The sequence below is a fragment of the Cryptomeria japonica genome, chromosome 11, assembly GCF_030272615.1.
Source record: "Cryptomeria japonica chromosome 11, Sugi_1.0, whole genome shotgun sequence".
Taxonomy (NCBI): Eukaryota; Viridiplantae; Streptophyta; class Pinopsida; order Cupressales; family Cupressaceae; genus Cryptomeria; species Cryptomeria japonica.
In genome coordinates this window covers 109,005,034-109,018,448 of record NC_081415.1, presented here as the reverse complement: position 1 = coordinate 109,018,448, position 13,415 = coordinate 109,005,034, and positions in this window count along the sequence as shown.

Sequence of the window (13,415 nt, the reverse complement as noted above, 5' to 3'; positions counted from 1 at the left end):
GCCAAGCGAAGAATTCTTATCACAAGGAAAACAACTAAAACAAGGATAACCAAATAAATCATAGTATTTAAGGAAATATAAAATAAAAATGAACAAGGATGACCAAGCAAAACATTGTATACAAGGAAATCTACAATATTAAATTATAAATAAGCAACAAGGATGTTGTATGTATTCCCTCCCTTAAGATATCAACATAGCCCTATGTTGATGCCTTAAGGTACATTTAAAGGACAAGGATAAACATGTTCACCAAAGGAGATATCCTTTAAGCAACAATGTTCATCGTTCCAAGTTAAAGAGGCATAACATTTTTTAAGCAAGGATGTGATAATTGTAAAAGATATATCTTTGAACAAGTATAAAGAGATCCTTTTGAGGGATGAATAGTGAAAGGGGGAGATATTTTCCTAAATATATCTACCTCAAAAAATAGAGGAGATCTTTAATAAAGATGGCATTTGTGAAAAAGGAAGAAACTCAAAATACACACCTTCCCCATTGCTAGGAAAAGTGGATTCTTAGTGAAGGATTACATGCAGTCACTAAGGACAAATTATTCATAGAAAACATACCATTTAAAGCATAGAATAAGTCCAAACCTAGGGACACACATGTATTCACATGGAGGATAATTCTATTCAAGAAAGGACATCAAGTTATGAAATATTCTACTCAACAAAGGAAAAGGAAATCCTTGAAAATAGAAAAGATTGAAACCTTATTATTTTCCCCCAAGCATAGAGATATTAATAAGAACGAATATTATGTTACTAACCAAGTATGTTTTCACATGAGATTGTACCACCATGAATGACAAAGAGCCCTCAAAAGGTAAACTAGCAATGTTACGTAGTGAGGAACAACATAATAGGTCATAAATGTTATTTAGACTGGTGATGAAAAAGATGCCACTCATTGTCACTTATTACTTGAATGATACCAAAATCAATGAATTGTTGAATTTTAGTATGCAAATCTTGACATTCATTAGTGGAATGGACATGGAGTTGATAATATATATAAAAATAATAGTTCTCAAGATCTTCTCTACATTTTCTCCATAATTTGGGCCAAAGAAGGGTAATCAAATTGGCTTGAAGAAGGCCAGACAAAATATTATACTGTTGTAATGAAACATTGGAAGAAGAATAAAGGGATGCACTAGAAAATGGGAGAGGGGATGTTGACAAAGGAGGAGATTGAAAACCTAAACCTTCCTTAGACAAGTCTGATGTATATTTCTCATGAGCCTCAATGCTTTGTTGCACACATCATAAACCATGTCCATTTTATCCATGTTTAGAAATAATTCTGAAACCAACTCCATAATTTTTTTCTAAATCAAGCGTAGGAGTTTTAGTAAGTGTTGAATCGGGAGGAGAGGTTTCAATTTTTGGTTGAATTGGATTGAAATTTAAAGAGCCCCAATTAACATCCAGACATGTGTTATAATAAGAGGTTGGAACATATTTAGAAGAATCTTGAAAAAATGATACACTAGGATCCTTCAAGGCTTGAGTCTCACAAGTAGAAATTTTGTATTCTCCAATAAAGGAGGGTGTAAAATCTAATGATCCCTAATCATCCTCTCAAAGTAATTCTTTAGGTGAATGGGTGTCTTTAGTAGGAGATGGTGCATCTGTTTGTATTGGAGAAATAATTGAAGAAGATTGAGATTGTTTGTCCATGTCAAAACAACTTTGTAAGTTTGTATCAATTTCCAAAGTATATATCTCATTTTCATAGATAAACTTGATTTTGTGATGAAGAGTAGAAGGAACCATTGGTATAGCATGAATCTATGATGTACCTAGAGGAAGGTTATATGCGAGAGTATTGGTCATGACATGAATAGTTTTAGGTAATTGTACCTAACATCTTCTTACCAACATAATCAAAGCCATGAATAGAAAGAGAATCGGGTTGAATAATAGAAGTATCCACATTGATTTTATGCAATCAATCAATTCTACACACATTAAGGATAGATTCATTGTCAACTAGAGTATGTCTTATAGCATTACGATTGATAAGGACAAAAATCATGAGAGGATCATATTAATTTTGAATTTCCAACAAAGGTAACTCATGTTGAGAAAATACAATATCACCTTTAGTTGCATGCATACATTCCAACAAAGACGTCACATTATTAGGTCTTATAGGATGTTGAGTATCTATCTTCTTTAAGGCTTCATGTAGCAATACGTTGTATGTGAGTGATATTTGAATCAAGTCCCAAAGGGAGATCTTAGCTAGAGTGGCATAAATTTTCTCAACAAGATCATACTTCTTACAGACATATTGTGAAAGATGATGGAGGGGAGGAATAAAATGTTGGGCACGGGGAAGGACATTAGAACCTTTCTTATTGTTTTGAGTTTCGTATGTTTGAGCTACTGTATAATAATTAGGTTGATGATTTGCTACACCTTTAACAACAAGCACCTCATCTTTAAGAACAAGCATTGGTTTGTTTTGAGGTTTAGGAACATCTTGAGGAAAATGGACAACAATTTCAGGCTTCTCATAATCAACAATATGAATTTTATTGACTTGATCTTGGTTAGGTTCTTTGTTCTCTTGGGATTCACCTTTAGGAGAGAGATCATTGGAAATATTGCTAGTGACATTATCCTCTTACAAGAAAGTATCCATATGGGTAGGACTAATTTTGGGAGAAGGATGAGCAAAACTCATTAATACTTCATCTCTAGAAGGAAGGTCATTGAAATGAAAAGAATGTATGGTATCACTAGGAAAGGTAGCTGCAATATCATCTACTTGCACCAAATGATCCTCATAGGGGAGGTAAATTGTGGGAGAAGGATCAACATTATTCCTCAAGGCTTCATCCTTGGAAGGGAGATTTTTGGAAGAAGTTTTAATAATCTCTTCTTGCACCAAAGTGTCCCCATGGATAGGAGGGTCTTTAGGAGAGGGAGGAAGTGACACAAGGGAGGCTAAGCCACTATCATATCTATGCAATAAATGCATCATGAAACTAACTAAATTAAAACAATTTGCTTTTTCAAATGATAACTTATAGAAAATGCATGATAAAAGAGATAAGAATATGCACTTTTAATGATTTTTTCACTAGTGCAAGTAAATAAACCATGAATTAATGAATTTAAATCTAATAATTACATACAAAAATAAATATATAACTAAAAATCAGATATATGCAAGTATAAGAAAAGTCGGGTTCACCAATATGTAATGGATGGAAAACAGGGTTCACTAGCTTATACATACAAACTAGGAACTAAACCTATTTCGTAATTATTACATTAAAAGGAGAATGGGCTCAATATATTCAAGATTGATTCTAGGAAGAGTGTTAAATATTGATTTGGTTCCACTCATTTTGATTGAATTGAAAATGAACTATGCAAATGTAAAGTGAATGCAAAATCTAGGGTAAGGAGATACATGTATGAATTTACCACTTAGACTTCTCATACTATCTAATACTAAAATAGAAACTTTAGAACATGTCACTCAAAACTATGACAAGGTCATACTATGAGTTCACTTTTTCTTGAAAACTGAGTTTAAACTAATAGGACAAGGTCACCCAAAACTTGCTTGTCTTTTGATGAATTTCTACACACTAATCTAAATCTGGGCCTCTAAGACACTACACTGGTACCCTGACAAATTTTTGCCTGACCTAAATGTGTGAGGACAATGGTGCCTTTGGTGCACTTGTCCAGGATAATGGAACCCAAAACACCCTTGTTCTCATGTTTTTTTATGAGCTCTGGAAAGGTCGTCTATCTCCAATTCCTAAGCACTTTTATGTCTTCTATCTCTATCAAAAACCTGTAGCTGAACTTGAATCTACAGAAAAGAGGAGATGTTGGGTTGATAGGGGTTCTCCTAGGTCAAACCCCAAATTTTCAATTAAAACTATAATTGAAATGAAAATGAAATGGAAATGCTTGATTGAAATGATTGAATAAATTGATTATACCTTCAATTGGTGATGCAACATTCTTAGGATAATTCCCCCATGTGTTGATGCAATAACATGATAAATCACGTAAAATCCATCATGAATTCATAATTGAAACACAATTGAAGATGCCTTGATATAGCTTGCTACTCCTTAAACTTAGATCTTCTCTTGAGGTTTTACTCTTGAATTAAAGTGACAATAATGAGATGATAATGATAGTTGATAGAAGATAATGAAATGAATTATGAATGATGCCTTATATAGGGATCTCAAAGTAAAATCTCCTTTAGGTCAACTTAGAATTAACATATTTTTGCATCGAGGATAGTTTTAGAAAGGGAAAGATCGACTCCTTGACCTCCTAAAATTTTGGCCAAAAAGTGTCGGACAATGCTACCCTAAGCACCATTGTCCTCACAAAATAGGACCAAATTTTTAAGGTCATGAGATTATAGGATCTTGTTTCCAAAAATGTAAGTCTCATGAAAAATCATGATATTAAAGTAGGGGAAATATTATTTTGGAATTTGAAATTGGGTAGTATTTAAAATAAATTAAAGTGATGAGAGATAAAGGGCACACCTAAAATCAAGGGCCCAAATAATAAAGTGTTAATGTAATAAAGTGAAATAGGACTCATTAAATTAAATATTAATTTTAATATAATAAAGGTCTTATAATGCATAGAGAAATGGGAAATACTAAAATGAGTGTTAGGAGAGTGTGAAATTGCACACCTTAATTAAAAGTGTACAATTTATGATGCTAAAGTATCCCCCCATAAGATGATTCTCAAATGCTCCATGTGTTGCTTTGTTGTGAAGAACGTATGGAGGCTCTCATTGAAGTGTCTTTTAATTTTGATGCAACAATTGGTGGTGGAGATGAACAATCCATACTGCAAGCTGAGAGTACATGACCCTTTTTATCCATAGCCTTAGAATATTTTGAACTTGATGGAGATTCTATATTGGATTTTGAAATCCCATGTTGCTCAAGAATATATGTTAGGTGATGAATCCTTTTCTGCATACATATATTCTTGTTGTGTCCTAATATCTTGCAAAAGACACATTTCAATTTTTCTTTCTTGATTTTCCATTGATTTGAAAAAGTGTCAATTTTATTAGAGGATTTCTTATCTTCCTTAATTTCCTTATCCTATGATATTTATGTTTCTCCCCTTTGTTTGAAGCCTTTTGTTTCTCTTTTCCTGCAATGAATGCTAGAGGTTTAGTGGTCTTCAAGGTGCCCATATGGATTAACTTATCTTGCTCCCTTATTAAGTTTGAAATGAAATGAAATTTTCCATGTGGCTCTAAGAGCTCTTTTAGTGGAATAAAAGGCGGATATAAAAATAGAATAGTTAGGACTTAGCCTTGAAAGAATGGAAAGGATGAGCTAACCCTCTTTCATTTCTATGTCACATTCTTTAAGTTGCAATTTCAATGATTTGAATTTTGTGAAATAGTCCTCTAAAGTGTCAAAGTCTCTTGGACATAAACTTAAGAGTTCATTTTTTAACTCATGACTTCTTAGTTCATCAACCCTCCCAAAGAGTTGTTCAAATGATAGCCAAAGTTTATTGGGTGTTTTCAAGGCTTGTACATGGAATAGAAGCTCTAGAGATATATTTAGACATAGCAAGTCAATATAAAACCATTTTTCTTTACACTCTTTTCTTGTACCCATAATTACCTTATATAACCCTTGGTTCTTCAACATAAGGAAAATAGCCACTTTCCATTCATGATAGTTGAAGGGTGTTAAAGGCTTCGTGGTTTTGTTGAACTCTATGATTAGTAGATTTTGTTACAAACTTGATGTGCAAAAAGAAATGCTAAAAGAGAAACGCGGAGATGTTAAATGACACAACCCATGGAAGCGCACAATGGTACAACTCAAGATACCTCCCTTATATACAATATTTGATGACCTCCCCCTAGATTTTGGCACTTCATAACTTAATTGTTTTTACAATGCATTAAGGTCCACTGTAAAGAGAATGTCAAAATATTAATTTTTACAAAAACTACACACAATTTTGAGCTTCCATTTAAAAGTTACGTAAGTAAATGACCTATTTTTAATTACATTTGCACTAAATGATTAAAATATGCTCTAAGGTGAGATCCAACCTATGCATGCAACCAGTCATTAGAATTGGTGAAAAAAAAATTCCCTAATGCCTATCCATAGTTCAAACAATATCCCTTTTTACAAGTTATGGCAAAAACAAAAGCTTCCCCCTTTACAAACACTTATATGACAATGAAATAAAATATCAGAGTTTGCAAAATCAGTTGACAGTTAATAATATATGCTAAACGATCATACAAATTGCTTGAGATTGCTGGAAACTAAGGAAAGCCTGAGTGGAGAGGGGGATTACAACAGTGCTGGAAAATTATTTTTCTTCACACCAAATGGAGGAGATGGCATTGAGAATGATTGCCAAATGGAGGAGATGGCATTGAGAACGATGTGCAAAGTGTAAACTGACATTGAATTCTCAAAATCCATGCTTTCTGTGTGTTGTTGGTGCTGATTGACCAAGTAAATGTGGTGCTTTTATTAATCTGCACTGAGAAGTGAACAAAAAAAAGGCGTAATTTGTCTAGCTGAAGTGCAGAGACCTTAGACAACAAATTGATTTTTTTGTAGATTTCATCTATTTGCAATCACCAAATGTAGAGACGTTGCCAATAGAAGATTAACCAATAAAAAAATTGTACACTTGTTACCTGGCGGAAATAGCAAAAAAAACAATATGCCATTGAAGAAAACACATGAGAATTCTTTGCAAAAGTCTACAAAATTCGTCAGTCAATACTAGCATCAATTTTTTGTAAGAGACTTGCATGTGGTTTGTGGAGTCCAAAGATGCCAAACTTGATGGGGGCACTAACAATGTTTGTGCAGGTTCACAACCTGCAACAACATCAAAGAACATGTGGATTGCACAAAATACCTCTTGCTATGGAGTGGTATGCACACTAGAAGCTTCAGAAGTTCAAGGGAATGCAGAAACCTCTGATAGCATCCAAATAGATCACCTTTCTGAGTGCTGCAGTAAACCACTATGCACTTGATCCAATTGTGAGATAGTGTTACTAACAATGAAATTATGAAGGTTTCTGCCTCTTTTAAACATAAATCTAACCAAAAAAAGATGAATCTTACACCCAAATGGACATCACAAATTGTGCTCAACTTTGCAGCACATGACACAACGAACAAACAAAAAATGTATGCATCTATATTTTCAACTAATTTTAACTCATAGAAATATGAATCAGATTGGCTAATGCACACTCAATCTATGAAGGTGAAAATAATGATGCAATACAATCATAATCACTAACTGCCCTTTCAGTTGTGGGACGCCTATGAGTAAAATTGACACTTGTGTATAGGCAAGTGTCCTAGGTGTATGCAAGAGGTTTCTCACTAGGTGAGTACCCATATTAACCACATAAGGTGAGACTAATCTATAAATATCCTCCAAGTAAATTTAAGTCAATATCAATAGGTCATCCTAGGAAGTGGTTAACTACTATCTAGTTATATAATTACTTTTTACACCAACATCTTTAGTATAAGAAAACCATTGAAGATTGGAACTTGTGGATAAAAAACCATGAGTTTCATGTGGCTAGAGGGTGAAAAAACTTTGATCCTAGAGGCAAATTTCATCTAGGGATTGCATTGAAGTTGAACCTTTCAAACAATTTTGATAGTTTTAGCTACTTTTATTGCAAGTTGTTCTAGTTGTACTTTTTCTTTATAGTTGAGTTTCCAATGGGCTATGGGTGTTTTGGACATGGTAGGAAGTTTTCTTGATTTTATTTTTATTTGTATAGCCACTCTAGAGGTTTAGGCATTATCTAGTTATTACGGTTTCAATTTGGTATACATCTCATTCTAGACAAATCTATAAATATCCTCCAATTAAAGTGCACCTATGCCTGAAAACTGAGCTAAAACTGATAGGACAAGGTAGCCCAAAATGCCCTTGCCTTTTGATGAATTTCTACACACTAATCTAGATCTGGTCCTTTAAGGCACTACACTAGCACCCTATTAAATTTCAGCTTGAACCTGATCTAGGAGGAAAATGGTGCCCCACGTACCCTTGTCTAAGACAATGGCACCCAGAACACCCTTTTCCAAGACAATGGCACAAAAAATGCCCTTGTCTTGGTGTTTTCTAATGAGCTTTGGAAGGGTCTTTTGTCTCTAGGTCCTAAGCATGCTTTTGTCTTTTGTCTTTGTCGGACACCTATAGCTAAACCTAAATCTATACATAAGAGGAGATGTTGGGTTGATAGGATTTTGCCTAGGTCAAACCCTGGGTTTGAAAAATCATGATATTTAAGTGAGGGAAATGTTATTTTGAGTGGGTATTGAAACAATTAAAAAAATGTATGCATCTATATTTCAACTAATTTTAACTCATAGAAATATGAATAAGTAATCAAAAAATAAGATTGGCTAATGCACACTCAATCTATGAAACTAAAAATAATAATGTAATACAATAATAATAGAATAGAAGTGTAAGTAAAATGTACAATGTAGACTTTATTATATAGAAAAGAAAATCAAGTAAAGTGAGAAGGTAGGGAATGATCGCTAATTACCCTTTCATTTGTGGGACACCTATGAGTAAACTTGACAAGTATATAGGAAAGTGTCATAGGTGTATGCAAGAGATGTCTCACTAGGTGAGTACACCTCTCAACCACAAAAGTTGAGACAAATCTATAGATATCCTAGAAGTAAATTTAAGTCAATATGATTAGGTCATCCTAGGAAGTGGTTAACTACTAACTAGTTATAAATGACTATTTATACCAACATCTTCAGTATATGAAAACCATTGAAGATTAGAACTTGTGGGTGAAAGACCATGAGTTTGATATGTCTAGAGGGTGAAAAAAAAATTATCATAGAGGGAAATTCCATCTAGGGATTGAATTGAAGTTGAAGCTTTCAAATAGTTTTGATAGTTTTAGCTAGTTTTCTTGCAAGTTGCACTTTTGCTTTATAGTTGAGTTTCTAGTGTGTTATGGGTGTTTTGGACATGGTAGGAAGTTTTCTTGATTTTATTTTTATTTGTATAACCATTCTAGAGGTTGGGGGTATTATCTAATTATTAGGATTTCAATTTGGTACTGCAACAACTATGGAGTTTATAGTAAGATTTATAATTTCAAAATTTGTAGGTTTGGATTTTCCATTACAATTTTTTTTGTTGTGTGTTTGGTTGTAGGTTGATTTTATTTTGTTGTGTGTACCTCTTCACAAGAACCAAGATCTGGTAATGCAATTTTGGTGGGGTTTTTCATGTGTTTACGAGCAATTTTGAGTAATTTTTCATTGTGGGCTTTATCCTATTTGGTAAAGATCGTAAATAAAGTGATGGATTTTATTGCAATTTGTTGGGTAGAATAAAATAATGTATATAAAATCTGAAATATATAATAAAATATGGAATTATCAATAAATTTTAGTATGCTAAGTTTCAATGCATTTTGGCTTCATTTTCCTTAATTTCTTACATATATGCACTATTATGAAGTTGTTTGGTGTATCTTTTGAATATATATAAAAGAAAAAAATTCAGCTTTGAAATTTAATGTCTAGAACACTATAGTGGTATTGGAGTATGATCTTTCCAACCTATAGGGTTTGATTATTTGATTTTACCAAGTGACAAAACATTAGAAGAATTCATGGTTGAAGAAGAAAGAGGGCAGCATAAGGAAGATCCAAGATCAAATTTTATGACAAGGGAATGGATAGGTCATGACTCAACTCTTCGTGATTCTAGTGGTTGGAGGCTAGGTGAATATAGGAGGGATCACACGAGTATAGAAGTTTGAATTGGGTCACATGTTACAACAAGCAACAAGGAAAGAGATCTTAAAGCAGCATGTGGAGATAACAAGCAAGGTGGATGAGCTTATCAAAAACATATAGAACCGGTTCCTACAAATCAAACGACACCCATCACAACCCACTTTGGATCATCTCTAGTTAGTTATTAATGAGATTTTACAAGACCCTAGAGTTCACAAGGATAGCCTCTAGAAAGAAGTGCAACAAGAGATTGAAAAGGCTAAGGAAGATGGGGCCAGGAAATGGTGTGCTTCAACACCAACAACTCTAGAGACCCAATTGGATACTACTAAACTAACTACAATAGAGATTAATGAGCTCTATCTCTACTACTTGTAGTGGCCTAGTGGTGCAGGAGCATCCCCGGTTCATAGCAATCTTGCATCAACCAAAAACATTTTCTTTATGTTTTGCTTTCTATTTGTAGTTTCAGCTTTTCTTTCTATGTCCCAGTTTTGGCTCACCGGATCCTATGGAGTTGGATTCTACTTGAAGACTTGATCATCTTTCTTGTTTCCAGACCACACCGCATTTGGATCATTTTCCAGCTATCGGTTTCCTTGACAGTTTCCTATTACCGGTTGACAGTTTCTTGTTACCGGTTGCCTAGACCTATTTTGGTGATCTACCAAAACTCCTTCCGAAGCTTACGAAGCCTTGGCCATTGATTCTGATGTTCCTTGGCATGTGGCCGACCTTTTCTAACGATCTACACTTCATCCTTTGGATTTTTTGAAGGAATCTCTTGGCGAAGGTCGACCTTGTTAATTATACACGTTAGGTCTTGTTCTTTGGGTTTTGATCCCTTTTTGGGCCAACTAGATCCTTTGGATCATATATATAATTGTAATTACGCATTAGAATGTAATCAATGGAAGAATGAAGTAGCGAGATTATGCATAGAAGATAGATCTTAAGATTCAAGGTCCCGGATGTGACCTATTATGTATGTTCTACCAATCTTGTGAGACGGTTATGTTGTAACTCGGTTGTTACCGGTTGGTTGTAATCAATTTTCATGCAATAATGCAATCTTTTTTGCATTGCCTCCATCATATCCTTGTGTTACTCTTGTTGTCTAGTCGAGATTGATCTCTTTGAGGTCCCTCCTCACCAGTGACTGCTTCACCTAGTATGCTCAAACCCATAAGGGATAAACTTGAATAGTTGAAGGGTAAAATATTACAAAATTACAAGTAGTAAGATGTAATGCAGGATCTGGAAGGAACAACCCAGGTGAATATTGAGAGTCCACATGATCAACATCAGTAGCAATAGGATCAAATGGATAAGGGTAGTAGGACATTTTACCAACTCGGAGACTTTGTCAGCTTGAAATTGGCCTACATTATCAAGTTGATACATGAAGCACAAACCTTTCTCCATAACATGCAAATCCTGAACACAGCTACTGCAACTCAACATTCACATCAATGAACTACAAATGATAAAAAAACAATGGATGATTAGTTTCAGACCTTGCAAGTTATTTATCGAGATATTTTACTATAGAAGAAAAATAGTTGAGCTGAGGACAATTCAAGGTTTTGTTAGAGGGATGATGTTGACCAAAAAACAAGCTACAAACACCAGTCCAAAGAGATAAGTGTGTAATCCAATAATAGAGTTTTAGAATAGATAACTTAGGAGATAGATTAGCTTTAAAGATGTCATCTAAGGTTTGCATCCCTAATAGAAGATATAAGAATAGATAGGATATCTAGTCACTATGCGACATAAGAGAATGATAGAATAGAGATCTAGAAGACATAAAGCATAAAGGATGTATAAGGAATGTGCATTGCAAATGAAGATATTAATATAAAGAGATTTATGTTATTATCCTAATATTGTGTATGATGTTTTATTTCTAATTAAGTACTTATCCTAGATCTGGAATAAATCTAATTGCCATCCCAATAGGACCAGATCTGAGGTTATAGACTACAACTAGAAAAAATCCTTTGGGAACGGGACTGTAGTCTATCTTTTTTAGATTTCTTGCTAACAAAGGGTGCACACACAAAACACAATGTTATATTTTAGTGAGAAAAATAGGAACACTTTTTTGTGTGCAAAATTTCATCCCCTTTTAATCTTAATTTTTTTTAAAAAAATTGATAGTTTCTAAACTAGATTTGGAGTACTACAATTCTTGTTCTTGTCATATCTTAAAATTTTTAGTGCCTACATCTCAAATTACTCATCCAATATCAGGTTTAGCTGATTTTAGTGAAAAAAAGAAGTTGCTACTTTGGCCTTGTTTTTATATGGCATTTTCATGCACTTACCCACCTAGATTATTCGAACTTCAATTTCTACTAGCTAACTTGGTATTAAGGGTTTTGTATCACATCCCTAGAATGTTATCAAGGAATTCTTGTGGATAAGATTAAAATATTACACCAGTTGGCTAGCACCTAAGCCAAACAATTGTTGCAAAGCTCACAATCTTACCAGCTTATACCTTCAAGCCCATAACCCTTATTGAGTTTTACATATTAGATTCTCTCAATGCACAATAAAATATATTATTTGGTTTGTAGGAAAATGTATCAAAAAAATTATCCAACCCTATTTCTAATAGGAAAACCTTAAAGAGGTTTCAATCAAACCCTATCCTGCCATTGCATGCCACATTATGTCACAATAGTGTTGACTACCTATTTAATGGAAGGTGGCTTGATTCAAATTAGTGAATTCTAGGCATGATTTATTTTAGCGCAACAGTGGGACTTGCTTATGTGCTTTCACTCTTAGATTATCCACTCCTCTACCATGGATGAACTATATTTGGAGAAATTTTGAGCTAATTCATAGTTTAGAAATATTTTCATGTGCATCATAGTTTACTAAATGTCCTACTTAATTTTCTCCTTCTCCACAATTAACTCCCTTTATTTATGCTCTTTTTACCTTGAAAACAATTAAAAACACGTTAAAATCATCAGAGTGGCTCATTTCTAGAAACTCATGCAACACTAACGTCCTACAAGTCATACATAAAGCCAGCTCAAGCATAAACAATATAAATATTAAAACTAAAATATTAAGATTTACAATGTGCATGACATCTAATTCCAATATTTCTTACACATTTGAAGCATCTACAAGGGAAAATAGTTTCAAACAACAAACGTCTACTAGATCAAAGCTACAAGTTAACATTTTAGATATATCAAGATCATGTCTTCTCTCATGGAGATCATATGTACACTTGTGGAAGTGATCCTAGAAATATACAATTAGATAGTCAACAACAATCCTTTAAGAAATTCTAAAAATGTAACATCTAGAGGAATGAATTATTAAAACATGCATAATGACAGTCTCATCAAACTTATAGCTAATTACCCATTTAATTGATTTATTTAAATTTTTTTTTTTATAAGGGTAAAGAAGAGGTTTTAAAAGGTCCCCACACCATTTACAATGTTAAAACAAGATATAACAATGAGGCACAAAGCTTAATAAATGATGATAACAAGGATCAAAATGTTGAAGAATTACTAATAACACCAATGGAATAGCCCAACATGAGAAA